Source organism: Chrysemys picta, chromosome 25, assembly GCF_011386835.1.
Source record: "Chrysemys picta bellii isolate R12L10 chromosome 25, ASM1138683v2, whole genome shotgun sequence".
NCBI lineage: Eukaryota > Metazoa > Chordata > Testudines > Emydidae > Chrysemys > Chrysemys picta.
This window is the reverse complement of record NC_088815.1, coordinates 14,827,334-14,855,104: the sequence shown is the minus strand read 5'-3', so window position 1 is coordinate 14,855,104 and position 27,771 is coordinate 14,827,334. Positions and strand designations below refer to the sequence as shown.

The window sequence follows — 27,771 nt, the reverse complement described above, 5'->3', positions numbered from 1 at the left end:
GTCTGTGTGTGTAACAAGCCCATCTCCCCCACCCCTTTACAATAAAATCTCAGACTTTTGTTACAAAAGAAACCTCCCCCCCACACACCTTTACTCCAGTGGAACATTCCTCCTCAGTCAGCCAATCAGAATTTCATTTGCGAGATCAACCACTGAGCGAGATGAACACGCTTTGGAACCTTGGGGAATCCTGGCTGCCCATTGGCTGGTGAGATAATCCCTGGTTTATAATGAGAGGACTATTTGCAAAGACCCATCCAATCTGAGACGGCAAAGGGGTGCTTACTATGGCGCATGTGATGGAGGATGTGTGTGAGCTGTACCACATGCCGGGAGCTTGGAGGCGTTCTCGGCTATCACAGCAAGAAAATGGGAACATCAATGCTACAAGCTTCAGCAAAGTAAATCAATAAAGAGGAGTCCAGACTATGAGTCAAATTCATATTTTTAATACACATCTCACCTAAGAATTTACACAGCCAATAGTGTCTTTCATTCCATAGGGTCCCAAGTCGCGTTACAAACTGATACCCAAATTAGACATGCCTTCGGGGTGGGACACAGTATCTGTGTAACAGCACGCCGCAATGCAATGTAACCTGTGCTTGTAGGTGTGGGGCTTTTATCACCTTCTAGTGACTAGTCCACATACAAGACTCAGTCTGCCCCGGCTTCCAGCTGTTGGATTTAGTCTTTGAGATTAAGCATTAATCACTGTTTATGGGTTGAAATCCCACCAGTGGCCCAAGTGGGGTTCATGACAACTATACAACCCCATAGAACAGGAAGTGAAGACTAATCCCGTATCCAGTGGAAACCACAGGGGGAATTTTAGGAGGCAGAATGCAACCCCCACAGTGGATTTGACTCTGTTTACCTTGGTGCTTCTGCTCAGAGGGAGATGCACCGCTTGTCTTACTACTGAGAATGCAGCTGGCCAACCGTTTGTTTGTTTGTTTGTTTGTTTGTTTGTTTGTTTTTTGGCCATTTACAAAAAGAATGACCGTCCCCTCCCGTCAACGCTTTCCACACGCTAGTCACTGTTTTTATTTCGGAAAGGAAACAAATCTTCAAATGGAACCTCTCACAAATACCGGGCCGTTCTTGTGGCTTTTGTGCTCATCCAACATCACATCTTCTGATCAAGCCACCTGTCAGTCAGAGAGAGCTGTTTCAATGATAGGACATCACATACATTCCCCGCCTCCCTGCCTGGCTGGGAGTATGGACGCCCCAAGGGCCTGATTTGCAGACACGATTGGCACCCACAATTCCAGCGTTAGTCAGTGCGGGAAAACCTGCCTCACTGCAGTCAATGGGGCCAGGATTCCCCCAGTGGGAACTGCCGGTGTTCAGCACCTCTGAGAATCCAGCCTTAAGAGGCATGTTCTTGGTGGCCAGAATGTTTCAATCAAGCTGTGAAATTTCGACTCTTAAATGAAAAAAAAAAAAAAAAATCCCAAAAGATGCAGATTCAGAGTGACCAAACTGTGTACGAATTTGGGTAGATTTTGCAGTTAAAATAAATAAATAAAATAAGAAATTCAGAAATAGTTTGGCCTTTTCATTTTGGAAAGATGTTTCATTTCAGAATTTCCCTACACGTTATTTAAAAATATATGTCAAAAAAAGGTCATAGACCCCCCCCTGCACTGAAACGAAATGTTTAGTTAGAGCGGATGTGATTTTTTTTTTACTTTCTTGCTTCACTGAGAAATTAAAAACAAATGTTTCAGTTCTATCCAAACAATGTTTTCGCCCCCATTTTTTTGTTCACCCGTTGAACCAAAACTTCAATTATTCACCCAGCTTAACGCTTCGATCCATATTTAGCCATTTAAAGAGAAGGTGCTGAGGGCCTGCAGATCTGGGAGCGAGAAGTTCTCAGCACCTATGGAAATCAGACCGCTTTTCCTTGGGGATCTCAAGGCAGGTTTAGGAACCTCACCCTAAGCCCCCAGGTTTGCCAGTTGCAGCCTTTATTTTGATAATACAGTCAAACAAGAGCCTGTTGGAGTCGCAGCAAATTCTGCAGCAGTGACCTCCATCGCGTGATTGTTGACATGGAACCACTTATCTAGCTCAGTGGGGAAGGAAGGTCCTTTGGTTAAAGCTCTGGACTGCGACTTACGAGACTGCCGCTCTGCCCCAGGCTGCCTGTGTGACACAGCCCAGTCACGTCAGCCCTCTGTCCCCCATCTGTGAAATGGGGAGAAGGGTCTTTCCTTTCTCCCACCCTTTGTCTGGTTGGGCTCTGGTGTCTGTAGGAGCTTTGGGCCAGAGACACTCTCTCACTACATGCTTGTGCAGCGACTGGAGTCCAGGGTGACCAGATGTTCCGATTTTATAGGGAAAGTCCCGAGCTTTGGGTCTTTTTCTTATATAGGCTCCTATTACCCCCCCCCCCATCCCCATCCTGATTTCTCACATTTGCTGTCTGGTCACCCTAGTGCCACTGTAACACACACACCAACAAGCGAACCTAGGTGTTCAGAAAGCAGCGAGCGGCTCTAATGAGAGTGATGGGAAGAGGGAAGAAAGTTTACTGGTTATTCTCCACTGCGCACATTCCATTGCAGGGAGCAGTCTGGCCCTGACTGTGCATGGGATGATCTAACAGGTTTTTCCCCATCTCGGATTTCTACTACTCGCTGATTCACACGGTGGGCCTGGCCTGCCTATTCCGCCCTCTTTGCCCACAGACAAGAGAGAAACCAGTGTATCAGGGAACTTCCAGGAAATGTTCTGTCCAGCTCGTCCCCTGGATCCTGTGTCTTTTTAATTATCAGGAAGTTTGGCAGATCCTTTTATTCTCCTCCTGTTAACCTTCACCCCCATGACCTAAATTACACAGTAAGAACCACAACCTCCTCTGCCCCTGCAGAAAGCAGCTACTGTAATGATAGGTTCCTCCGAGCCATCTGAAGGGAAGGAGATGATCATGAGAGGTTTAATGCTTTACCTTGAACCTGTGGGCCAGTGACGGAAATCCCCCTCTTATTAATTCGGCTGATGGGAAGTCGTCATTTACAAATGCCCTGTTCACCGGACACAGGTGGCCGCCGGTCAGGTGTCAACAGGGAGTGGGAAGAGCAGATGCACTAAGGGGGATTGTGCTGAGAATATATTAACTGCTTGGCTCCTGGGGGACAGAGCCGTGTGAGGCACCGGAGGAGCGAGACCACTTTGCACACGCAGCGTGGCTCGGACATTGCATCGACTGCCATGGCCGCCCGTGGTGGCCGCCAGCCCTGCAGTATCGAGGACCCGAGCTAGAGCCTAGTGCCCTTCCAATGGGATTTGAACCTGGCCCTTTATTGTTTTTAGAAGCAGATGTCACGGACGTCTGGCTGGGGTGAGGGGCCACGTGTTTGGGGGACAGGGCGCACCTAAGGGGCCAGCTCTCCCCAGGGAATCTTGAAAGAACAGAGAACAAATGACAACAGGGGGCCTCAAGTCACAGCTGGGTCAATGCTTAACAGGGAGAGGAGGGGCGACCTTGTGGGTGAAGCACAGGCCTGGGACTCACGAGACCTGTCTGCAGTTCCTGGACTCACAGCCTCTCTGCGTGACCCTCGACAAGTCACCCAGGGCAAGATTTTAAAAAGCAACTAGCAATTTTGAAGAAGTGAGGTTCTTACCCACGAAAGCTTATGCTCCCAATACTTCTGTTAGTCCCAAAGGTGCCACAGGACCCTCTGTTGCCTTTTAGCAATTTTGAGTGTCCTAATTTTGGGGGGGCCAACTGGAAGGGGCCTCATTTTCAGGAAACACTGGGCCCCCGCATGCTTCCCCCCTCCCAGTTGGGTACCTAACGCCCACAAGCTGCTCTGGAAATCCCAGCCTAGAGCAGTTCTTTTCCATGGCCTTACTTCGCCCCCGGAGAAGCCCAGTTGTGGTGGCGTGAGATGCGCAGCATGAATCTCCGTCGCTAAGTGAGTCGCCTTCCAGGCCTGCCTGACCCCCGGACGTGGATGGAATCGGTTGGCGGAGCCTCTGGGATAGGGTCAGGCCAGCGGGATGGCAGAATTTCCTGAAAATTAATGCGTACATCACGTTAGTATCTGGGCGGGGTCTGGAAAGAAGCTGGTTCCTTTGAACTTTCTCTCTTGTTCTTAGTTAATAACGTCTTTGTAGAACTTCGATTTCTGCCGGGCTTCCCCCCTGGTCCCCAGTAGTATGCAGCGTGACCTCCCCCCACCCACACCACGGACTGCCCCCTCCTCTATAAGGCACTACATACAGCTTCAGGGCTGAGGCCACATGGATTAATTGGCCCATCGGGGTATTTATCTCTTCCAAGATGCGACGTTTGGTGCTCATCTCCCGCCACCTGCCGCTCAGGTAGAGCGAGCCCTGAGCCGAAGAGCATCACTCTACGGAGAGCCTCTTTCCCCCTCAACTTGCACTTGCGCTCTGAGGCTACCTCGGTCATTTATACCCTTGGATCTGTCTCTAATCGGGTTACAGCAGAATTTGGCTTGTGGGCTATTTCTTACTCTTCACTGTTTTCCCCTGATCTGCTCCGTGTAGGGAATTAACACCGATTTATTCCTTACTCCAAGAGTGTATGCACATGTGTGTATGCGCGTGGCTGCATGCATGATCATGTGTACACACGGGCACTGTGTGTTCATCTGTGTGTGCATGCCAGAGCTGCTAAAAGTACTGAACCAAACTTTTTTTGGGTCAAAAATGGCTGTTTTTCAAAAATAAGTATTTTTGCAAAAAAAGTTGACAATTTTGTTTCCATTTCTTGCAAGATTTCATACAGACATTTTTACTGTCGATATTAACAATTTTCTTTTTATAGCCAGGTAATCAAACCTGGTTTGCAGTAAACGAAATGTCTTCAAATCAAGACTGCCTGCCTTTCTGGGAGATCTACTTTAGTCAAACAAGTTATTGGGCTCAGTGCAGGGATAACTGGAGAGTGTCTCTGACCTGTGCTATGTGGGGGGTCAGACCAGATGATCTAATGGCATCTTCTGGCCTGAAAATCTATGAACCCTTGAAAAGTTTAGATCAACATTTTAATAACATATTTCAATATCAAAATTCAACACCCGCCCCCAAAAACCCAACCCAACCAACCAAGGTCCATTTTGAACCTTGCAAATAAAAACAAGTTTGAAATTTCAAAACTTTTCACCAATGATTTAAAAACATTTCAGCCAGCTCTACTGTGTAAGTGGTTTACCATATCCCTCTCTGAGCCCTTTGCCTGCCTCTGTACAGACACCCTCGGTACATCGCATCGCATCCACGGGTCTTCCTGCTGAGGAGGACAGGATGGGCTCTACCCTCGTTGTTCGTTAGAACCACTTTCCTTACACAGCTAGAATCCGGGCTCATTGTCTCGTCAGCACGCCCAGCCCTGGGGTAGGAACCCAGCACTTCTGTCCTGCAGTGCAGAGCTTTATAAATAAATGTGGAGATATCCCTATCTCCTAGAACTAGAAGGGACCCTGAAAGGTCATCGAGTCCAGCCCCCTGCCTTCACTAGCAGGGCCAAGTACTGATTTGCCCCAGATCCCTAAGTGGCCCCTCAAGGATCGAACTCACACTCCTGGGTTTAGCAGGTCAATGCTCAAACCTCTGAGCTCGCCCCCCCAGGCTTTGACCACCGGGCTGGCCCAGACCAAGTATCACACGCTCACTCGTCCTCAGACGCCAAAGCATCGCTAACACTCTGTACTCTCTATAGTCCTGGCTGGTTTGTCCGCTGAAACTTCCACTCATCCGTTCCCCAACCCGACAATAACACAGTTGTGACCAATAGTAAAGGGGGCCTAGTCTGGAGCGGATGTGAATTGAGTCTATGCAGGGTCCGGCAGAGGATTGTGAAGGTGATGTGCACTGGGCCAATGATTATTCTGTTATTAAGAAGATATCATGTATATTGTGGCAGTACCCAGTGGCCCCAAGGACCAGGATAGGGCCACATGCGCTTGGGGATGTACAGACATTCAGGAAGTCCCGTTTGCTAAAGAGCTCCCAGCCTGACCAACAGGGCATGGGCACCACGGCTGCTATATTCATGAACAAAGCCGTTCAGCCCGATGAGCTTCTGGCCTGACCATGAGACTCCCAAGGGTGTCCACTCAGCCAAGCAGGCCAGCCTCCTGCAGATCTCCCCGAGCAGTACGCCTCATTGTCTCCTTGGACTTCCCACCGTCATCTCTCGTCTTATACTGATGTTGTAAGCGCTTCAGAGCAGGCACTGTTTTTTTGCTCTGTGTTTGTACAGTGCCGAGCACTGCAGGGTCCTGGTCTGTGACCGAGGGACCTAAGCCCTACAGGAACACAGATAAGGAATAAGGGTAACAATGAGAGGTTGAGCGAGCGCCCCTGCCCCTCAGGGCAGGACACAAAGGAGGAGGATTGGCGCTGGTGGGAAATCCTGGTACTCCCATCCTGGGCAAAGTTTTGCGATTTCAGGAATTCTTCCTGTCGCGAACGGGGACAAAACATCAACATTTAAACATTGCCGAGAACTGAAAAGCCCGAGAAACCTCTTGACTTGGGCCAGTCGGAACATGTGGTTTGTATCATTTCAAAGATGTTTCATTAACACTTTGACCGTTGTTATTGTTAATTATTTTTGCCACAATGCGATTACATTTCTAAACCAAAAAGCTCTTTGAGCCGGAAACGCGGAACTTTTCGTTTGGAAAATGTCACAGCGAAGGGGTTTGACAGTCTCTAAACTGCTTTTTTCTCTCTCTAAAATGATTCAAGTCAAGAACTTTGTCAGAACCGTGAGAAGGTTCGATTTTGACAAGTGGATATTTTTTCCACTCCCCCCACCCCCATCAAATCTCATCAAGCAATGCCCAGCCGTCTCCGGGGGCGATTAGTGAATGGACAAGTTTAATTGGCACGGTGGCTAAACCCCCAGAACCTGCCACCACCTGCTCTACACTAGGGCTCCCAGTGGGAATTTGCTGGTTAGCGGAGCCGAGGCCCGGCTGGGAAGCGGAATGCGGACCGGAGCTCCCGAGGAGGGTGCTGGCGGAGGCTGGCTCTTCCCGCTCAACACGTGTGGGGGTGGCAGAGAAAGCGCCTTGCGGCATTAGCCCCCCAAGAGCGGATGGAGGGGACGGGGATGTTGACATTTCAGGCCGGGATTCAGGAACGTTGAGGCATCTGGAGATGAAGGGAAAAGGGGAGTTAACTCTCCACCTCCTCCATGCCCCCATGTCTCCTTCCTTCCTCTGCTCACCCCTGCCCCCTCCCCTCGGCAGCTCCCCCACCATTTGCCCCCCCCCCCCCAAGGCACGCAGGGAAAAGCTGTGTCGGGGAAACAGCTGGTGATTCCAGTCAGGGAACTGATTTACATACATTTCCATATGGATTAATTTCTTCCCCCTCCCCATCCGGGCAGTGGGAATCGGAGTCTGCTCCCAAGGTGGTGGTGGGGGGGTTCCTGTGGGCCTGGAGAATGACAAGCGGAGTGGGGGGAGCTGAGATCAGCGGCGGGAGCCCTTGGAGGAGGGCGGGTGGGCGGGCATTGCGGCTGGGTCTGGTGCTTCGCATGAGAAAGGCTGAGCGTGTTTTGCTGGGGACACGGGTGGGCCCCCCGCTTCCATCCTCCCACTTTATCAATCTCGCGCTCCCAAGGGGATAGATTTGCTGGGCGAACTGTCCTCCCGGGCAGCGATGGGCTCCGAAGGGCCAACAAGACCCTGAGCTCTGCTGCTCCTTCTCAGATCAGTCTCCCGCTCCGAGACAGGCCCACGCCACACGTTTCTGACCCCGCGTCCAGACTGCATCTCCCGGAAGGTCGGGGGGGCTGTTTGACTCCAGGGCTTTGGTTTGTCCCATTATAAAGATAGAGGGTATTTGGAAAATCTGGGTCCGGATCTGGTTTTGGATTGGGATTGGGATTGGGATTGGGATTCCTTCCCTGCCTGTTGTTCTAGTCTGAGGATTTGACCCCCCCCCCCATGGCTAGCTAGTAATAAATAATGAGGATAATAAGTGGATGCCTTTTCATTACAAGGTGCTTCCTATTCTGGTGCATCAGAACCCCCCCCCATGCATTGCAGTAAAACCCCCAATAATAAAAGTGAATTTGTACCCGGAATCTTTAGCAAATGAGAAGGACTTCAGCCCCCCCCCCCATTATACACAGCTGATTGTGAGGTAGGGGGCAGTTGAGGACAACTAGGAGTGGGATTGGGGCCCTTCATCTCTAGGTTGCTAGCCCTGGGTCAGGAGGGCACTGGATGGCTGGGGGGAGGGGGAGGGAAATGGAGCGTTTAACCCTTTACCTCCTGGCAGTTGGCTCCCGCCTGCAGTGAGTTTGCCTGGTGCAAAAGCCTTTGAAATGAAACCCCACAACATTTTGCTGGATTTGGGTTCAAGTCCAGTAACAAAACGTAATGAGTTCGGCCCATATTCTCAAAAAAAGACTAGTGATTTTGGGTTTCCTTAAAGGGGCCAGATGGTCAGAAAGTGATGGACATGAACCCTTTGAAAATGAGTATGGGGAGGCAGTATGGCCTAGACAGAGCAGTGTTTCCCAAACTCGGGACAGCCGTGATTGGCCGGACCTGCGGACGCGGCAGGTAAACACACCGGCCCGGCCCGCCAAGGGCTTTCCCTAAACAAGCGGCGTCCCAAGTTTGGGAAACACTGGCCTAGAGGATAGAGCACTAGACTAGGACTCAGGATGGCTTCTATTCCTGGGTGACCATGAGCAAGTTACTTAATGGCTCCGTGCCTCAGTTTCCCCATCTAGAAATTGGGGCTAATGTACACTGACCTCCTTTGTAAAGCATTTTGCGATGGTGGAGACACGAACTGAACTCAGGTCCTCTGAGTCCCAGGTCAGGGCCCGATGGCAGAAGGTTATTATCACTCCGTTTCCCGGCCTTTATTCTGGGGACTGATTTAATGTCAAATAGCTAGAGTTTATTGCCAGGCCCAAGAGGGTCAGGTGGGTGCGTCCCCTCCCTGCCAGTCCTGGAGGGCGCTGCACTACAGTGTCCTCTCACTGCCATTCTCCAGCCCCACAAACATACCCATTCACCCAGGAACATTGCTGGCTGGAGGCTGCTTTCCTTCGTCAGTGGGAACGTGGGGGTCCAGGCCTCTCTTCTCTACCGCTGCCAGGCTCTGTGCTCAAGGCCCTTTTTGCTCCTGCAGCCCGCCGGGGGTATGGATGCAATAGAGCTGTCGGGAGTGGGTGACAGCAGAACTGGCCCCGTCTGAGGCCTGCTGTGAGGTGACACAGTAGCTCCAGGCTTACGAACGAGTGAGCCCAAACCGCCAGTCTGCTGGGAGCAGGTGAGTCTGCAAAGGAGCAGTCAAGCCAGTTCCACCCTGACGAGAACAATCAGTGTCCAGCGGTGCAGGGGACTGCCCATGCACTGAGCGGATTTGTGCAAGTGGGGGTGGGGGTGGCAGAGGGAAGAGGCACATCAAATTAACCCTTTGCACCCCCCCTCCACCTTTGGAAAGATTTCAGGGATGGGGCGGGACCCTCTGATGGAGGAAACTCCAGTGAGAAGAATTAAACAGCAAAGGCTCATAGAATCAGACTGAAAAGAGCCCAGGGGTCCCGTCTAGCCCAGTCCCACTGGCCAGGAGGGCTTTGCTCAGGCTTGTTTGGGTCCTGAGATGTGCATGCAGACGCCCTACGTAATGGGGCAGGCCTGAGCTCAATGCATCCTTTCACCAGGCTGGCCCCCGGGATGTGGCATCAGGATACGGGGTCAGGGCTCGGCAAGGAGCAGCAAGCACCGAGGGGCCAGGGAAGCGAGGATTTTAACCACCAAACTTTCTTTCAAGACCTTAATTCCAGGCTCAGGAAAAGATTTGGGGGTCGGCCTTATTCTCAAGCAAGCTGGTCTGTAGCAACAAGTTTGCTCAATGCCAGCGAGGGCCGCACCAGCTGCAAACAGGGAGGGTTGTTTCTTGGCACACCTTCTCCCCCCCCCCCCCGAAAATTCGTGTTGCGTTTCAGTTTGGAATTAAATCTCCTTTGAGCTTGTTTCCTTGTGTACTAACCAAGGCCTTTGGGCTGAATTCAGACCCAGGCATCAGCTTCTGCAACGATCAGTTTTCACGCACCCCACTCTGGAAAAATCCGGTCGGGGATTTACCGAAAGTCAAGGCCTCAGGACCGACAATATCATAAATTACCACCACAACGGAGGAACAATTTGGACATCGGAATCATCTGAGCCACAATGGCTGGGAAGAAATGTTGGCTCTTGGGCTGAGGTGACGGGGGTAGTGGGAGTCTACGAACGGCTGTGAAATGGGACATGGGTCCCAACCAAGCTTGGGGCCCCACTGTGCTAGGTGCTGTACGAACACATGGTAAGGGGTAGTCTGTTCTCTAAAGAGTTTATAATCTATCTAGAGGAAAGGTGGGGGGTAGGCAGCCTAGATTTATCGATGTCAGTGGGCGTGTGATCAGCTAGTCTAGACAGATGACGTGATTGGCTCACACAGGGGAGGAGAGGCAGGGCTGGGAACTGAACATAGATCTCCTGAGACCGAGCCCACCTCAGGACACATCCAAACGCTTTTGGGGGCTTTATTTCATGTTCCCTCCGCGCTTGCTTGAAGGAATTTCCCTTCCTTTTCCCGCAGTGACTCTCCAGGAAGAGTTAACATGGTGACCAACAAGCCAGTAGTGTGTGTGTATGGGGCGGGGGGGAGCTATTTTGTTGGCATCGAGAAGGGATTCTCTCCCCCCCCCCCCCACACACACATATTCGGTGGCGTTCCCACGCTACAATTCACCACAGTCCAAGCAACATACTGGGCCCCACCCAACAAACCCACAGAGTGTCTTGGCCTGAATACACATCAGGGGGAACGTGAGGGGACCTTTTTCCCTTGAGCCAATGAAGCTCAAACGCAGATGAATAACGCCACCAAGCAGAGGTAGGAACCTGACGCCCACTGGGCTACAATCAGGACCTTTCACTGCTAAATGCTCCATGGCCGCTGAGTAACTTAGTCCAGCGAGGGGCAAGAGAACCACCTGCCAATGGCCTAGTCCAACCTCACGACGCCTCGGGGCGGCAAGCAAGGGGTGGTTTTGCTTTTGGGCTGGGGAGCGTCGGGTCTGCCCAATAACTCTGGAGCGGCAGCCCCAGAGAATGCGGATCCTCAGGTCTTGCCCTTGGAAATCTCACAGGCTGAAGCGTTAAGACCCGGAGCTTCCCGGGCTTTCCCTTCCCTTTATCCCCCGTGTGCTGGATGACTCACCCGCTCTTGTCACTTTTCACTCCTCCGACTAGCAGGTCGTGAGCTACAGCAGAGCGTAATGTTCATTCTTATTTAGTATCTGTATTGCAGTAGCATCGCCGACGCTCAGACACGGACCGGCACCCCACCGTGCTAGGCGCTGTGCAAACACACTGACCCGCACCACGCTGCAGGAGGCCGGATCAGGGGGTGAAGAGAGCCGGGGCTGCTCCTGTGTCGGTCACGTCGGGAGCAGGGTTCGGAGTGCAGCAGGAGGGCACATGGCCGGAGGGGGTGCGCGTGCTGTGGCAACATCGTGCAGCATCTGACTGGCGCGCAAGACGGGACAAAACCCTGAAAATACTATAAATGCCATTTGGGGCAAGTTCCAGAGGCTGAAGCCTGTTCTGAAGCAACATACTATAATGCCATCTACATTTAAGACCATAAGAACGGCTGTACCGGGTCAGCCCAAAGGTCCATCTAGCCCAGTGTCCTGTCTGCCGACAGCGGCCAATGCCAGGTGCCCCAGAGGGAATGAACAGAACAGAGAACCATCCAGTGCCCCATCCCCTGTGGCCCATTCCCAGCTTCTGGTAAACAGATACTAGAGACACCATCCCTGCCCATCCTGGCTAATAGCCACTGATGGACCTGTCCTCCATGAATTTATCTAGTTCTTTTTTTCATCCATGTCTATAGTTCTTCTCTCGAGGGAATTTTGCCCTAGACACATACATCAGGGTGGGGTGGAGCAGATACCCCAGGCTGGCTAAGGAGACATGGGAAATGGAATAGGGGAGCTTATCACCACTAGAATACTAGTTCCAGTCCAGGATTTGCCCCGATTCCGGCCCCTAGTGACCAACTATCCATGTAGCTGCACCAGTACGAATGCCTCGATGTAAACGTGATTTGCACCGGTGCAGCTCTGCTAGTCTATGCTAGGGCTTCGCACTAGTGGCTGGTTGCCAAGGGCTAGAATGGGGGCAGATCCCCAGGGCAGAGAGGGCTGAGATGAAGGGACAGGGAGAGGTGACAACTGCTAGATGCAGCATGGCCCAGTAGACAGGGCACTGACCTAGAACCCAAGAGAACTGGGCTCTATTCCTGACTTTGCCAGTCACAGGTGTCTCTGTTTCTCCTCCCACCCTGTGCCTGTCTTGTCAGACTGTGAGCTTGTGGAGGCAGGGACTGTCTCTCTGCCTGTGAAGTGCCCAGCACACGGGGGTCTGGATTTCAGCTGGGGTTACCATAATACAACCAAACAATATCACCATAGATAAGGGGAGGAAGCAGGGGAGAGGAGGATACATAAGAAGTCGGGTAACCTTAAAGTCAGTGGGAGCAGAAGATGGTTATTGGCATTAGCTTTATCAGCTGGACCTAGCCCAGGGCGGGTTTTAAAAACAAAGCTGGTAAAAAATAAAGGCTCTTCTTCTAAATTAAAAACGAAGGCATTGTCCAATCTACTTAGGATTTTGGACTCAAAGCCCACAATACTCCCCCAAAACCAATGCAAAGAGAGTTTTCAAAAATAAGATTTAGTGAAAAATGGAAGCTGCAAAGCAAGGGAAACAACCCCCCTCACCTTACTGTTAGTGTGTGTGTGTGTGTGTGTGTGTGTGTGTGTGTGTGTGTGTGTGTGTGTGTGTGTGTGTGTAAAGGTTCCTTCAGAGTCACCATTGCTGGAAGAATTCGTTAGATTCATAGATTCCCAGGCCAGAAGGGACCCCTGTGACCATCTAGTCTGCCTCCTCCCTCCCCCGATTAACAGGACAGAGAACGCCCCCAGAATAAGCCCTAGAGCAGATCTTTTAGCAAAACATCCCAGCTTGATTTCAAAATAGTCGGTGATGAAGACTCCCGCACGACCCTCGGTCACTCCATTATGCTCACGGTTAAAAATGTGAGCCTTATTTCCAGTCTGAATGTGTTTAGCTTCAGCTTCCAGCCCTTGGATTGTGTCCGACCTTTCCTTAGCACGGATTCAATAAACGTTGTACTGGCGGGAAGGAGGTCTCCGCTTTTCTACTACGCGAGATTAAATAGGGTAAATAAAGATTCCTTTGCAGCCCCGACCCTGACCAGTTGCCCCTGGGGGCTGGGATCTAACGGGCTTCCCGTAAACAGCAGTATGGGGGGAGGGATTTATTTCGCATTCTTGCTCTCGGAAGAAGAAAAGCGAGAGGCTGCAGTAACACCCTTCAGTTCAATGCTGCCAGTGCTTCATTATGAAACCTGTGACCAGAGACGTCTATTCAACTCCCCGATGAAGGACAAGGCTCCTTTTAGAGCCACTTAGGCTCCTTTTCTGTGTGCTGTGAAGGCAAATTCCTCAGGATGGCAAATATTTTGATTATGAACTGAAAGAAAGAGCCATTCCCTCCCCCTCACTTTAAACCAAGTTCAAGGGTTTGGGGAGGAGGGAGAATCCAACTGCAATCACATTGAATTCTGCTTGTCCTTGAACAGTGGGAAGGGGACAACGGTTTCTTTCTCTGTCTCTTTCTTCGAATTGCATTTTATTTGTGGCTCCGGTGTGGTTGAGTAGTGCTGAAGTAGTGTGCTGAAGTAACTCCCAGACCCTGAATGCAGCTCCTGGAGGCAGAATCCCATCTGAGATGCCATTGGGTTCATCTGCAGATGGGGACCCACCGGTGTATAATAAATACTGGAGCTGGCTGGCAAATGGAATTTTGTCTGGCAGGAAACGTCCCCGTGTCAGAATGAGTTCCCTGTGCTGAGTCAGAAAGGAGAGTCAAAATATAAAACATTTCCCGAAGCGTTTGAATTGGAAATCACCCAAAACAAATGTTTTTTTTTGTTTTGTTTACACTTTTGATCAAAAGGAAACAGCTATTTTTTAATTTAGAATCAATGTTTCACAACGAAAAAACGTGGATTTGTTTCAGAGTGTCTACACGAAGGAAAAAATGTCACTTGGATTTTCTCGAATTGGAAATGTGTTAAAATGTTAAAACTGACATTTTCCTGCAAAAAGTTTCAATTCTGATTAAACAACATTTTCCGACAGGAAAGCTGCTTATATGAAAAATATTGACCAGCTCCAATAAATACAAGAGTGCTGGAAAGATGCTGGTTTGAAGGGCTGTGACCAGGCCAAAAATCATACATGTGTTTGTAGTAAAACTCTTGCCACCCTTCTATATGTTTGTATGTAGCACAATGGTTGTGGCCCTTAGGAGCACCACAAGATAAAGCTTAAATAACAACACAATCATTCAAACTAGGGTCCTGATCCTGCAAAGACTTATGTACTTGAGTAGTCTTGTTGATTCACACAGCACAGGATGGGACCTCCTGGATCATTCAGTCCAATCCCTCCTATTACAGATAACCTTGTCACATAATTCTGTTCATAAATTTATCAAGCTCCATCTTCAGACTAGTTAGGCTGATTCATATGCTTAAAGTTAAGTGTATGTCCAGACTTTGTGAGATCAAGGGGCATAGAAGCTTCTCAATATTGGGGTTGGGGTGTGTGTCACGGAGTGTGGGGGGACACAGGCCCTGCACCCCCGGCTTCCTGCGATTCACCATGACTCTCAGCCAGCCAGTAACGCAGAAGGTTTATTTAGACGACAGGAATACAGTCCAAGACAGGTCTTGCAGGCACAGACAACAGGACCCCCCTTAATTAGGTCCATTTTGGGGTCCCAGGGCACCCCAGATCCCTTGGGAAGTCAGAGCCCCCTCTGCATCCCAGCCAGCTCCTGAAAACTCTCCCTTCAGCGACCCCTCCCACAGCCCTTTGTTCAGTTTCCCGGGCAAAGGTGTCACCTGGCCTCTAACCCCTTCCTGGGTTTCCATGTTACACGCTCAGGTATTTTCCGTCGGCCAGTCTCCCGTCCCCCAATGCAGACTATCCTAGCCACACTCCCCTGTCAGCATTCAAAGACCACATTAAGAACAGTCTCAGTTTGTCACAGGGGGAAACAGATGATATAGTTTCATCAGATGGTGATGATAATACTCTTTCCATACCACTGGTATCTCTGGAGGAGGTTAAACAGAAGCTACTAAAGTTAGACAGTTTTAAATCAGCAGGTCCAGATAACTTGCATCCAAGAGTTTTGAAAGAGCTGGCTGAGGAGTTGGCTGGACTGTTAATGTTGATTTTCAGTAAGTTGTGGAGCACAGGGTAAGTTCCAGAAGACTGGAAGAAAACTAACGTTGTACCAATTTTTAAAGATGGTAAACAGGATGACCCAGGTAATTATAGGCCTGTTAGCCTGACATCAAGCCTGGGCAAGATAATGGAGTGGCTGATACAGGACTCGATTAACAAAGAATTAAAGGAGGGCAATGTAATTAATGCTATTGAACATGGATTTATGGATCCCATCTGTGACAAAGTGAGGGATTTTCTTGTTTTTTCTTGTTTTCAGTGGGGTTTCAATGGTTTGCATGCGGAGGGGGTGGGACTCAGTTTCCCTGGGTGTTACTGGTTTAATGAGGTGAGGGGAGAGGGAGTTTGTTGTTACAGAGGACCGGAGAGGGAACATGGGACCCCAGCCAATGGCCTGGAGGATGGATACCCCAGCGACCAGTGACCTGAGACCCAGCTGAGGAGACACAGACGGTTCTGGCCAGTGGGAGGACAATGGGCTGCAGAGTGAGGACCCAGTGACCTAACCAGCCGGTTCCAGCCAGAGGACAGAAGGAGGAGAGGAGGCCCCAGTTTATGACCCTGTTTCCCTGGAGAGAAGACAATGGACAGAGGCGGGGCCTGGGGCTGGTGATCTCAGATGCCCAGCTGGCAGCAGAGGGGCTCTGGGCTGGAGAGGGGGAGCAGGCAGAGCCCACCTGGATGCAGAGAGACTGGGATGTGCTGGGCTGAGGGAGGCCAGGCCTGAGGCCCTGAGCTGTGTTCAACTCTCAATAAATCCTCCTGTTTTATGCTGGCTGAGAGTCATTCCAGTCTAGAGAACAGGGTTGCATCAACCCCTTCGGGGGTGGAGGCCCCGGGGGTCCAGAGCGAGTGGACTCCCTGAGGGGGCCCACGGCAGAGACAGACGTGCTAAGGCTCAGAGAGGTGCGGCTCCAGGAGGTGGAGGGGCCTGACCCCGAGAGAGAGTGAACCCCCGAGAAGGGCTGTCTCACTGAAAGGGGCACCCCCCACAGACCTCACGGGGCCAAGAGTGGGCACGATCTGTGCATCCGTGACACCATCAAACTAACTTGATATCTTTTTTTGATGAGATTACAAGTCTGGTTGATAAAGGTAATAGTGTTGGCATAATATACTTAGACGTCTGTAAAGTGTTTGACTTGGTACCGCAAGGCATTTTGATCAAAAACTAGAACAATATAAAATGAATGTGGCACACATTAAATGGATTAAAAACTGACTAACTGATAGGTCTCAAAATGTAACTGTAAACAGGGAATCATCATACAGCGGGTGCGTTTCCAGTGGGATTTTGCAGGGATCAGTACTTGGACCTAAAGTATTTGATATTTTTATCAATGACCTAGAAGAAAACTGGTAAAGTTTGCAGATGACAGTAACTTTGGAGGAGTGTTAAATAATGAAGAGGACCGGTCACTGATTCAGAGTGCTTGGGATTGTTTGGTAACCTGGGCACAAGCAAACAAAATACTTTTTAATATGGCTAAATGGACATGTCTTCATCTAGCACCAAAGACCGTGGGCCTCACTTACAGGGTGGGGGACTCTAGTCGGGGAAGCAGGATTCTGAAAAAGACTTGGGGGTCTTGGTGGCTAATCAGCTGAATATAAGATCCCAGTGTGCACTTAGGCAAAAGAGCGAATGCGATCCTGGGAGGTATAAACAGGGGAGTCTCAAGTAGGAGCAGAGAGGTTATTTTGCCTCTGTATTTGGCGCTGGTGCGACCACTGCTGGAATCCTGTGTCCAGTTCTGGTGCCCACAATTCACGAAGGATGTTGGTACATTGGAGAAGGCTCAGAGAAGAGCCATGAGAATAATTAGAAAACCTGCCTTATAGTGATCGATTCAAAAAGGTCAGTCTGTTTAGCTTGACAAGAGAAGGTTAAGGGGTGACTTGATTACAGTCTATAAGTATCTACACAGGGAACAAATAGTTAATAGTGGGCTCTACAATCTGCTAGAGACAGGTCTAACAGAATCCAACGACTGAAAGTTGACGCTAGACAAATTCAGACTGGAAATAAGGTATACATTTTTGACAGGGAGAGTAATTAACCACTGGAACAATTTACCACGGGTCGTGGTGAATTCTCCATCACTGACCATTTTAAAATCACGATTGGAGGTTTTTCTAAAAGATCTGCTTCTCAGAATTATTTGGAGGGAATTCTCTGGCCTGGGTTATACAGGGGAGGGGTCAGACTAGGTGGTCCCTTCTGGCCTTGGAATCTAGGAGTTTCTTAGCCTGATCCTTCAATCCTGCGGGTTGTCCTTATTCTTGTGGATATTCCCATTGAAGTCAAGGGGAGGAAGGGGTTTGTGGGATCATGGCCAGATGAAATACTGGTTTAATATTTGGTACATCGGTGGCAAGATACCAAGATGCCTGGTGCTCTGTAAATAGACAGGCTAACCATCCTCCCTCGGGAGACCATGGACCCCACCCCATGCCACTGAAATCAATATGAGCCTGGCCGCTGAGCTCAGCAGGAGAACGGATCCCGGTCTCCCTGCGATTGTGGCAGGACGTGGGTAGGTGCTCAGCTGTTGTCAATTTCACTGAGCTTTGCTGGTTCCCACCAGATGAGGATCTGGCCCCGGAATTTCTAGCACTCAGGGGAAAGCTGAAATGAACGGATTCACTCAGCCTGGACAGCAGCTTGTCAGTTGCAATTCTGCTCCTTGTCATTCTCTAAGCAATTTCAGTTGCTGGGTCTGCTGCATTAAGACCCCAATTCAGGGAAACCCTTAAGCATTTGTTTAACTTGAAGGATGTGCTTATGTCCCATTGACTTAAGTACATGCTTAAAATTAAAGCACTCACTTAAGAGTTTTCCTGAACCGAGCCTAAGATAGTGCTGCTGTGTTTCAGGGCCAGATCCACAACTGGTGGAAATCGGCCTAGCTCCCTGACTCTGACGGTACTAGAGCAATTGACATCAGCTGAGAATTCGGCCCTGGGATTCCCAGAATGAGGAAAGTTGAAATTAAGAGATACAAACAAAAATCATTTCCACTGTAGTTTTTTAAACAATGCATTTCCTAATATGAATTATTATTATTATTATTGATGTCTATTGCGGTTTTGCCTAGAAACCCCAATCATAGAGCAGGACCCCGTTGTGTTAGGCGCTGTACAAATACAGAATAAAAAGACGCCCCTAGCCCCAAGGAGCTTACAGTTGCAGAATGTAAGCCTGAAACCTAGCACCTAACTCCCTTAGACGCCTGGGCAAACCCCAGCCTAAATCCTCCCACCACCACACTTACTTTTCAAAGTGAACACGAGCTGCCGTGTTGTGGCCTAAGCAGAATTGCCAGATTCCCTTTAAGTGGCAGCTTTTGTGTACTTTATTTTGGTATTTAGGGGATGATGATGATGCCTGGAAAAAAAGGTCATTATCTGAGTTGTTTGCTTTTCCTAGGGAGGGGGGTTTGTCTTTCAACCCCTCACCCCTTTGATCTTTATTATTAATTATTATTAGTAGTAATAGTAAGCACCAGTTAACAGTGTCCCTGCAAGAGACGTTTCTCCTGGGAATTAGCTCACACTGCAAACCTTGGGGATGCTTAAAGACACAAATAATCTTTGCTTCTTTTCTCCTCCCTCGGGACTCAAGCCAGCCCCCAAACTCTCCTCTTCACGCACTGCCGACGAGCAGGCACTCGAGGGTTCGCTGCACGGGGAAGGCTGATAAACCCCCACATTGCCCTGTTAAGGATACTCCTCCCTCACCTAAACGGCCCTGTTTTCTTTTAATAAACTAATCAATAAGTGTCACCAGCGTAGTGCTCCCAAGGCACCTTCTACTAATATGCTACACCCCCCAGTATTCCTAAGCAATGCTACAGTAATAATGCAATATAATGCGCTCTACGTAAGCAACCCTACCATAACAAACGGGTGGATACAGTCCCAACCTCACAAACATCCCAACCACCTGCTAATGGAGGGAGGAAAGAATAACTCCACTTTGCATTTTAGCTGAAGAGCTCAAAACATTTTAAAATCAGTCTTCACCGTCCTCCCTGTAGGCAGGGTTATGCCCATTGTACAGATGGGTCAACCAAAAAAGAAATGAGGTCATTTAATGAATCTGTGTCCAGAGGGCTGCGAAGAGAACTCAGGAGTCCTGTCTACCAACCCTCTGCCACTAGACTATGGTTTCTTCCACACAATAACAGTTTTCAAACACGGATAAGGAATACATTGATGGGGTCCCCTGGCTCCAACTGGACCCTGTAGGGAGCTGGACCAAAGATCCCACGGGTATGTGTTCCCATCTACTATGTTCTGGTGGCCCTGATAGACAGAAGAGAAAGCCCTCATCGACCAGACAGCCCTGTGAGAGCAGGTCTTCCCTCGGCCTCCTCACCACAGACACGTTGCAAGAAGTGGATCTGCTGACCGGAGCAGGACAGACTGGGCTCTAATCCGAGTTTCGGGAGAGGAGTGTGCAGAACAGGAGAGTAGGAGTCAGGACTCCTGGGTTCAAAGCTGAGCTCTGCCACTGACTTTCTGTATGTCCTTAGGGCACTTCACCGCTCTGTGCCTCGGGCTCCCCATTGCAAAATGGGGCTACCCCCATGTACCTAACTCACAGGGAACCCCGAGTCTCAATTCCTTTCTGTTTGAGAGCTTGGGCTGACCAGTGCATTGCGAGAGCTGAGCGTCACCACTGTTTACCCAGCCCTGCTTGCCATCCTGGGTCACAAGGCTCATATCAGACCTGCTGCAGCCGCTTGTCCATGGCTTGCCAGGGGCTGTTACATTAAACTAAAACCGGACACGATCCTGGTTCTAAATCCTGTGAACTACGGAGCAATTCCAAGGTTGCGAGTGAGCCAGGCTGGCCCCAGAAGAGACTGGTTTAAAGGCTGCAGCGGGAGAGCAACCTTGAGAGAGAAAATAAACTTCCTACTGCTCTGGGAAGGAGGAACCTCATGTTAGGGATTTCTTTAGAAATATGAGGGGAAATCTCCCCTTCCCCTCTCTCTCCTGGTGCCTCTGGGACACCTGGGGTATTTCCCCGGAGCTGTGTTTTAAAACCCCAAACAAGGGTAAATTCTACAAGCCAGACTGGATTTTAACCCCCCTGATTACTGCCCGCTGGCATTTCCGGGCTGGATTCTGGGGCAGAATGGAGCTGGGGCAGCACTGATGCCGAGAATGAAATTAACAGAATGACAGTTTAACGCTAAGCTCAGCATCAGCACAAAGGTTCTTTGCCATGGAAACAAGGGTTGCTAAGGGATTGACTAATATGTAGTAAAATATTCTAAAAGACAAGTTCTCCTGGTGCTGTGATTACAATCTGTGAGCTCAGGGGCTAGGGAACAGGGAGGGCGGTGGTGGTGGGCGTACCAACGCCTTTGGCTGGGCATTTCCAGGCACATCTACGTGGGTGCTGCATCACACCGGTACTCTCCTTTTCACTAGCTCTCTTATTGCTTGACTTCCTGCAAGTGTCCAGTCACTTACACACACGATACCAATGATCCGGAAAGCTGTCCGCTCACTCCAGAGGGCATCATGTTGGCAAGCGTGGCCCGTAGGCAAAGAAAAGCAATAATCCCATCACACAGCAAAACAGAAGTTGGCTGCCCCTGCTGGGGACGCTCGCTGCAGACAGGAGCCAGGAGGGAATGCAGGGGCCAGCTGTTTATACCCATAGGGAGAACTCTGTTTTTCTCCGACAGGAGAAAACCCCCGCAGTGCAGAGAGGGCCAGCAGCACAGCCTGTGATCCATTAAGTCATACAAACAAGGCTGAAGTAGGCCAGACGAGGTGCATAGGCGGTGGATATCGGCCGGTCACCCCCAGACCAGGTCGCAGCCCCACGCACAGCCCTGGGAGCAGACTGGACAGACTCCAGGCAGAAATAACGTGCGCACGAGGTTTGCTCCAGGCGCCCCGATGGAGCTTCTGAAGCATTGGCACCCCCAGTCTGGGGCCCACTGCCCTGTGCCTAGAATCCCATCCCTTCCAAACGCAGCTATCGACACGCACGCACCTAGCATGTGTGTAGATGTAAAATACCCAAAAGAAGCCTATACAAAACTCGAGGCTCCCTCCCGTCATGAACACAGGCACATCTCAGAAGCAGTAAGTCCCCATTCCAGTAGGAACTCAGACAGACAGACACCCCTTTCCACTGCCCACAGTCCGCTCCAAACCCCTGCAAACAAGTGTCTTTTGCTTATATGCTTCCCTATTGTATTATCTGGGGCTTTGGTGACACCAATCACACCCACTTCCCCCTCCCCCTCGCAGGCTTTGCTAGCCCTCACTTTCAGAGACGCTGGAAGGTCCCATCGGCATTAGCTGGGTTTGGGTGCGCTCAGCACCTTTGAATCCCAGGCCCCCACGTTGAGATCAGTTTGAATAACCTCCCAGGCGCTTCTTGTCGACTCCAGACCCCTGACTCTCAGAGCCAGCCGCAGAACGGAGCCAGGCAGGGCCTGGCCAGGGCACTGGACCCTGTTCCTGCCGTTTCCCCCCAGTTTTCTGGGTGCAGAAGATATTAAAAATTGCGGGAGGGATAGCTCAGTGGTTTGAGCATTGGCCTGCTAAACCCAGGGTTATGAGTTCAATCCTTGAGGAGGCCACTTAGGGATCTGGGGCAAAATCACTACTTGGTCCTGCTAGTGAAGGCAGGGGGCTGGACTCGATGACCTTTCAAGGTCCCTTCCAGTTCTAGATTTCCAAGCAAAGTCGCAGGTTTCAGGGCAGTGTGTGTAGAATCACAGCGACCCTAAAGTCCCACTTCTGAGCAGCATGAGATGGCTCTAGGCCACGGAGGAGCTAGCCCAGAGCTGGGCTAAAGCAATTGAGAGCTGCCTGTCAATTGCCTGGAATCACGTTCAGAGACTCAGAGCCGTTTGCACCGAGAAGTCCTGTTAAGACCAGTTCTGCCCATCTCCCAGTGACAGGGCAGGATCAGCTCCTTGGCTACATTCTCTGTTGTTTTGCCCAGTCTGGTCCCAAGCTTCCCTGGGCAGATGATTCCCCAGGTAGATCCTTTTCATGGCAGGGGACGATGGGGCTCTCTCCCCTCCCCTTGGGGAGCTGACGCCTCAGCCAGATCCATCTCACCAGCAGGAAGTTTGATGTCTATTCAGCCTACGGGACAGAGTCTCAGCTTGGTGTGACTTCCACGGAGCAATGCCAAGGATCGGGCCCTAAACTTCTCTTTTCTTAGCGCAGCCCCGTTCCTCCTAGTGGTACACGTGTGTACATAAGACCATAAGAAAGGCCGTACCGGGTCAGACCAAAGGTCCATCTAGCCCAGTATCCTGTCTACCGACAGTGGCCAATGCCAGGTGCCCCAGAGGGAGTGAACCTAACAGGCAATGATCAAGTGATCTCTCTCCTGCCATCCATCTCCATCCTCTGACAGACAGAGGCTAGGAACACCATTCCTTACCCATCCTGGCTAATAGCCATTAATGGACTTAACCACCCTGAATGTATCCAGTTCTCTTTTAAACTCTGTTATAGTCCTAGCCTTCACAACCTCCTCAGGCAAGGAGTTCCACAAGTTGACTGTGCGCTGTGTGAAGAACTTCCTTGTATTTGTTATAAACGTGCTGCCTATTGATGACCCCTAGTTCTTGTATTATGGGAACAAGTAAATAACTTTTCCTTATCCACTTTCTCCTCATCACTCATGATTTTATAGACCTCTATCATATCCCCCCTTAGTCTCCTCTTTTCCAAGCTGAAGAGTCCTAGGCTAGGTCTACACTACCCGCCTGAATCGGCGTGTAGAAATCAACCTCTCGGGGATCGATTTATCGCGTCCCGATGGGACGCGACAATCGATCCCCGAATCGACGCTCTTACTCCACCAGCGGAGGTGGGAGTAAGTGCCGTCGACGGGAAGCCGTGGAGGTCGATTTTGCCGCCGTCCTCACAGCGGGGTAAGTCGGCTGCGATAGGTCGAATTCAGCTACGCTATTCACGTAGCTGAATTTGCATATCTTAAATCGACTCCCCCCTGTAGTGTAGATGTAGCCCTAGCCTCTTTAATCTCTCCTCATATGGGACCCGTTCCAAACCCTTAATCATTTTAGTTGCCCTTTTCTGAACCTTTTCTAGTGCCAGTATATCTTTTTTGAGATGAGGAGACCACATCTGTAGGCAGTATTGGAGATGAGGGCGTACCATCGATTTATATAAGGGCAATAATATATTCTCAGTCTTATTCTCAGTACAACCCCCTGGCTGGAATTTCCCAAGGACTTTAGACTCCAGCAATCAGGGAGACTTGGGCGCTCAACTTCTCGGGAAACCCCATTCTAAAGAACCGTGCTCCCTCCTTGGCATCGACACCCTTGATACACCCACAGAGCATCATCCTTCCCCTCGGCCCCCTCGCGTCTTTCATTAGCCTCCCAGCAGAGATGCGGGGCGTGGGGTGGGACCTCTTGTTCTGAGCCACCAGAACGTGCCCGTGTGTTCCCGTGGACACATGTGCTGGGGGGTGGGGTGGGAGCTATGTCTTTGTCAGCTCTCTCTCACCCTCAGGGCCCCCGGATCAGGGGCGCTGGAACAATGTGTATAGTTAGGGTGACCAGACAGCAACTGTGAAAAAACGGGACAGGGGGTGGGGGGTAATAGGCACCTATATAAGAAAAAGTCCCCCAAAATGGGACTGTCCCTATAAAAACGGGACATCTGGTCACCCTATGTATAGTGGAGGAGCTGAGAGTCCTTGAACCAAATTGTAAACCCTGCCTATGATGGAAACCACTTTGAGCCAGGGGGAGGGCAGCCCCCCTAGTTCCAGCCCCTATCCGCCCGATTGGCACTGGCGGCCGGTTGGTATGTTCGGCATGTAACAGCCAGTTCACTTTATTAGTTTTATGGACAAAAATAAAGGGGCTTGGCTGAATAATACACGAGGGGCTACCTCTGACCTTGAACCCCTGGGTCCTTTTTCACCCGCTGCGCAGTGCATTCACAACAGCTGGGCTGTCTAGCCGCCGCCTGACACTTCAATGCAGGCATTGTCTGGCCCGACTATCACCCAGCCCAGTCGAAAATGCAAAGAAGTTCCAATATAATATTTATGGAGTGCACAGTCACCTTCTCTGCCCCGCTCCCCTTTCTATTGCTCTTCTCCCCCTGCTGCTGCCTGGCCCAGAATAAAAGAAGGCCTCGCCCGACACCCCTAGCGAGTCTGGGAGAATTCATTAATTTATTGCCAGGAGAGTTGCTGCAACGTTTGGGAGTAGCTAATTCTAGCTTAAATCCTCACCAATATCATTCGTGTGTGTGAGTACCGTGCCTCTGTTCAATTCTTCCCCTCTTCACAGCTCTCTAAGTTTTCTCCATAAAGAGAGGATTTTAATGTGCCTCTGCACACATATGCACCCACACATGGAGCCAGTCTCCTCCCCTCCAGCAGACAGATAGACAGACAAACAGACATACATTTTCCTTGCTTTTCCCAAATACTGCAAGCCTCTTCTAATAAACTTTGGAACAATGACATTATACTCACAAGAATACTTCGGGGAAAGATTCTCCTGCTTTATCTCATTGCATTTCTGTTCACTGCATAACTCCTCCATCAATTAAAACAAAAAATAAAGGCGAGAACAGCTTTTCTCAAACGGAAAATGCCAACAAGGAATATTGTGGGTTATTCCGCACAAGCGAATGGGGACGTACCAGGTTTGCTCGTGTGGTTCTTTCAGCCACGTGAGAATTTCAGATCTGACCCAAAGCCTGTTGGAGAATCAATGGAAAGACTCCTGTTGACTTCAGTGGGCTTTGAATCAGCCTCTTCATGCTGGAAATGAGACCAACTAGGAGAGTCTGACACTAAAGAAGAAACGAGGGGGAGATTGTTAAAGGCACAAACGACAAAGACCCCCAGTTCCCACGGGTCTTTGAAAATGTCCCCCTTAAAGTCTGTGCAAAACTACCAGATGAAATTATCCCTGGTGATATGATTGGATACATGGAAATGTTATGTAAGGAAGAGGAGGCTCTAGCCTCACATTTTAATTTTGGGCAATTTATAGAAATGGAATTGACACAACTCCATGTTGCCTCTAAGTTGTTTCCACCTCTGAAGAAACCAGGGCTGAAGTTCTGAATCTCTGCAGGGTTTGTAATCAGGCCGAGTGTCTGGAATTGGTATCCTCTAAGCATATCGCAGTGCTGCCTTTCATTGACTGGTCAGGAACATACAGAGGCACACAAGCAACTATAACTCGGGTGAGTGGCCTTTATGTTAAACGCAATAAAAACCCAACTGGAGCCAAATTCTGAGACTAAGTTGGTATAAATATACACGGAACTGACAATTTCTGCAGAGTTGAAAACGGTGGCAGGGGCTGTTCCTCACCGAAGATTTCCCCCCAGCTGCACGGGCACGCTGGGAGAAAGAGGCAATTTTTGATAGAATTTAAGTTAAACAATTGTCTTTTAAGCACCAATGAAATTGGAGTTTTACTCCTACCAGAGAGCCACAATCTGTCAAAAAATAATTTTATCAGAAAAATAGCCACCACAAACCACAAACCCAATCTGTATCATCACATAGCAGAAACTGGGAGTGGGAACTGTTTTGAAATGGTTCCTCCTATCTGAAGTGGCTTCAAACTGCTATATAGGTTTGACTTACTTTCTGTTGTCTCTGTGTAGGACAGTCTCAGTGAGCGATCGCTTTCTGTCTTAGCTCCCATTACTACTTGTGGTTGTCGAATATGTATTTTCACTAGTGCGATATTTACAATTCTAGAGAATCTCTCAGTTAAACCATTCTGTTAAAAAGACATATACTCGCGACACCGGAGATGATGATTGATACGTGAGTCAACTTAAATTTGGGGGCTGACTGTGCTCTCACTGACGCTGGCGTAAATGGGAAGTAACATCTCTGACATTTTAAGCGAGAGGAGAATCAGGCCTTTTAGCATCTCCTTAAAATGAGCGCAGCAGATGCTCCGTGTGCCATTTTCAGATTTGGTGCATGAGAGCTAGAATTCATTATCAGGTTACAGCCATGGAGTAATCTCGATTATTATTTCAACTGAAGCGCATTTGTGCTTTATTTTACAAAAAAAAGAAAGCCTCCAATGTTTTCTTCACAGGAATAATGAAAGTGGTGCATGCCGATGCCAAGCAGAAAAATCCAGACTCTTTAAGAAATAGGAGATCCATTTTTAACACACAAATGCTCCCGTTGCTGCAAAACCCCGTAAATGTACAACACTGCTCCAAACACAGGGATTGTTAGAGATGAAGTGAAGTCACTCTACAAATGCCACCTATGCGTACCAGTGAGAGCCATCCCAGTGAATTCAATGCGGCTGCAGTACATGGTGGTTCTCACTCGCCACGTTCAGTGGTGTGTGTTTGACGGATCAGGCCCGCAGGGAAGTCAGTTCTCCCCGAGATTCCACTGCTAGGAGGGCGGGCACATTTGTTCAGTGTGTAGTAACCACATAACCATGTCACTCTAGCCGAATTCACCACAAGCGAGTTCCGGCAGAGCAACCCACCTGGGGCAGATCGCCAGCTAGTGTCCATCGTCACAGCTCCATTGACTTCAGCACAGCTACGACAGTTTGTACCAGCTGAGGGCCTGGTTTGAGACGGCCCTGAGATGAAAAGTCACAGCTCATCCTGATACTTCATGTTCACAATGCGGAGGAAAGCACCAGTGGTCTGCTAGAGAAATCCACCAGGGCCTCAAAGATGCCTTCTCCCGAGCAGAGCAGGCGCGGTGGTAGTGAAAATACAGCTCCCAAAGCAACTCCTTATACATTTAACTACTATGGCATCATAATCCATAGAGGAAAGAAAGACAGACACCCAGAAAGATATTTCCAGTGTATGTTCCCTGTCCTTTTTTTAAAATGACATGGGTCTGATGAAAAGCCAAGGGAAAGATTCCCACCAACTTGAAGGGCATTTGGCTGGATAATTCGGTTCCTTGTCAATGTTATTCAAGCGGAGAGAAAATCTTGCAATGGATAGTTCATTTAGCAATTCCAGCCCATTTTCCTGTTTCCATCACTCTCAGCTATTTCCTCACCTTTATTTACTGGATTTTTTTAAAGGAAGAATTGGCGGTAAATATTCAGCCTTCAGACTAAGGATTGGTCAGTTGAGTCAGATGATATTTGTTTCTGTTCCCCAACACTTCCAGTGTGAATACTTGTACCTGCGAATTAGACATTCAGTTTCTGGGAACATGGCATTGATGTTCACTTCCTGCCAACCTTCCTTTTTGTTTGTTTTTTGGCCAGCAAACACTGAAGTGCCTGGATGCTGGTGGAAAGCAAACATGCCCAGATAGAATCTATGACAAAACTCCAAGAGATCTTAGTCCTGGTCCTTCTCGGACTTCGATTTGCTCTTATAAGGAGGCGAGTATGTAG

The 27,771-nt window shown here is 49.6% G+C and overlaps 1 long non-coding RNA gene across 10 annotated transcripts in view; it reads right to left on the bottom strand.

Moving 5' to 3' along the window:
* Positions 1–427: 427 nt before the first annotated feature.
* LOC101933729 (uncharacterized) overlaps positions 428–27,771 on the bottom strand; it is a 127,977-nt gene continuing 100,633 nt past the window's right edge. For all 10 annotated transcript variants that reach the window (XR_010594868.1, XR_509205.4, XR_509202.4 and 7 more), the window contains 2 exons: positions 3,873–4,033; positions 428–1,151 (listed from right to left, as the gene is read on the bottom strand). This is a non-coding gene — a long non-coding RNA (uncharacterized LOC101933729). The remainder of the gene's footprint in view (positions 1,152–3,872; positions 4,034–27,771) is intronic.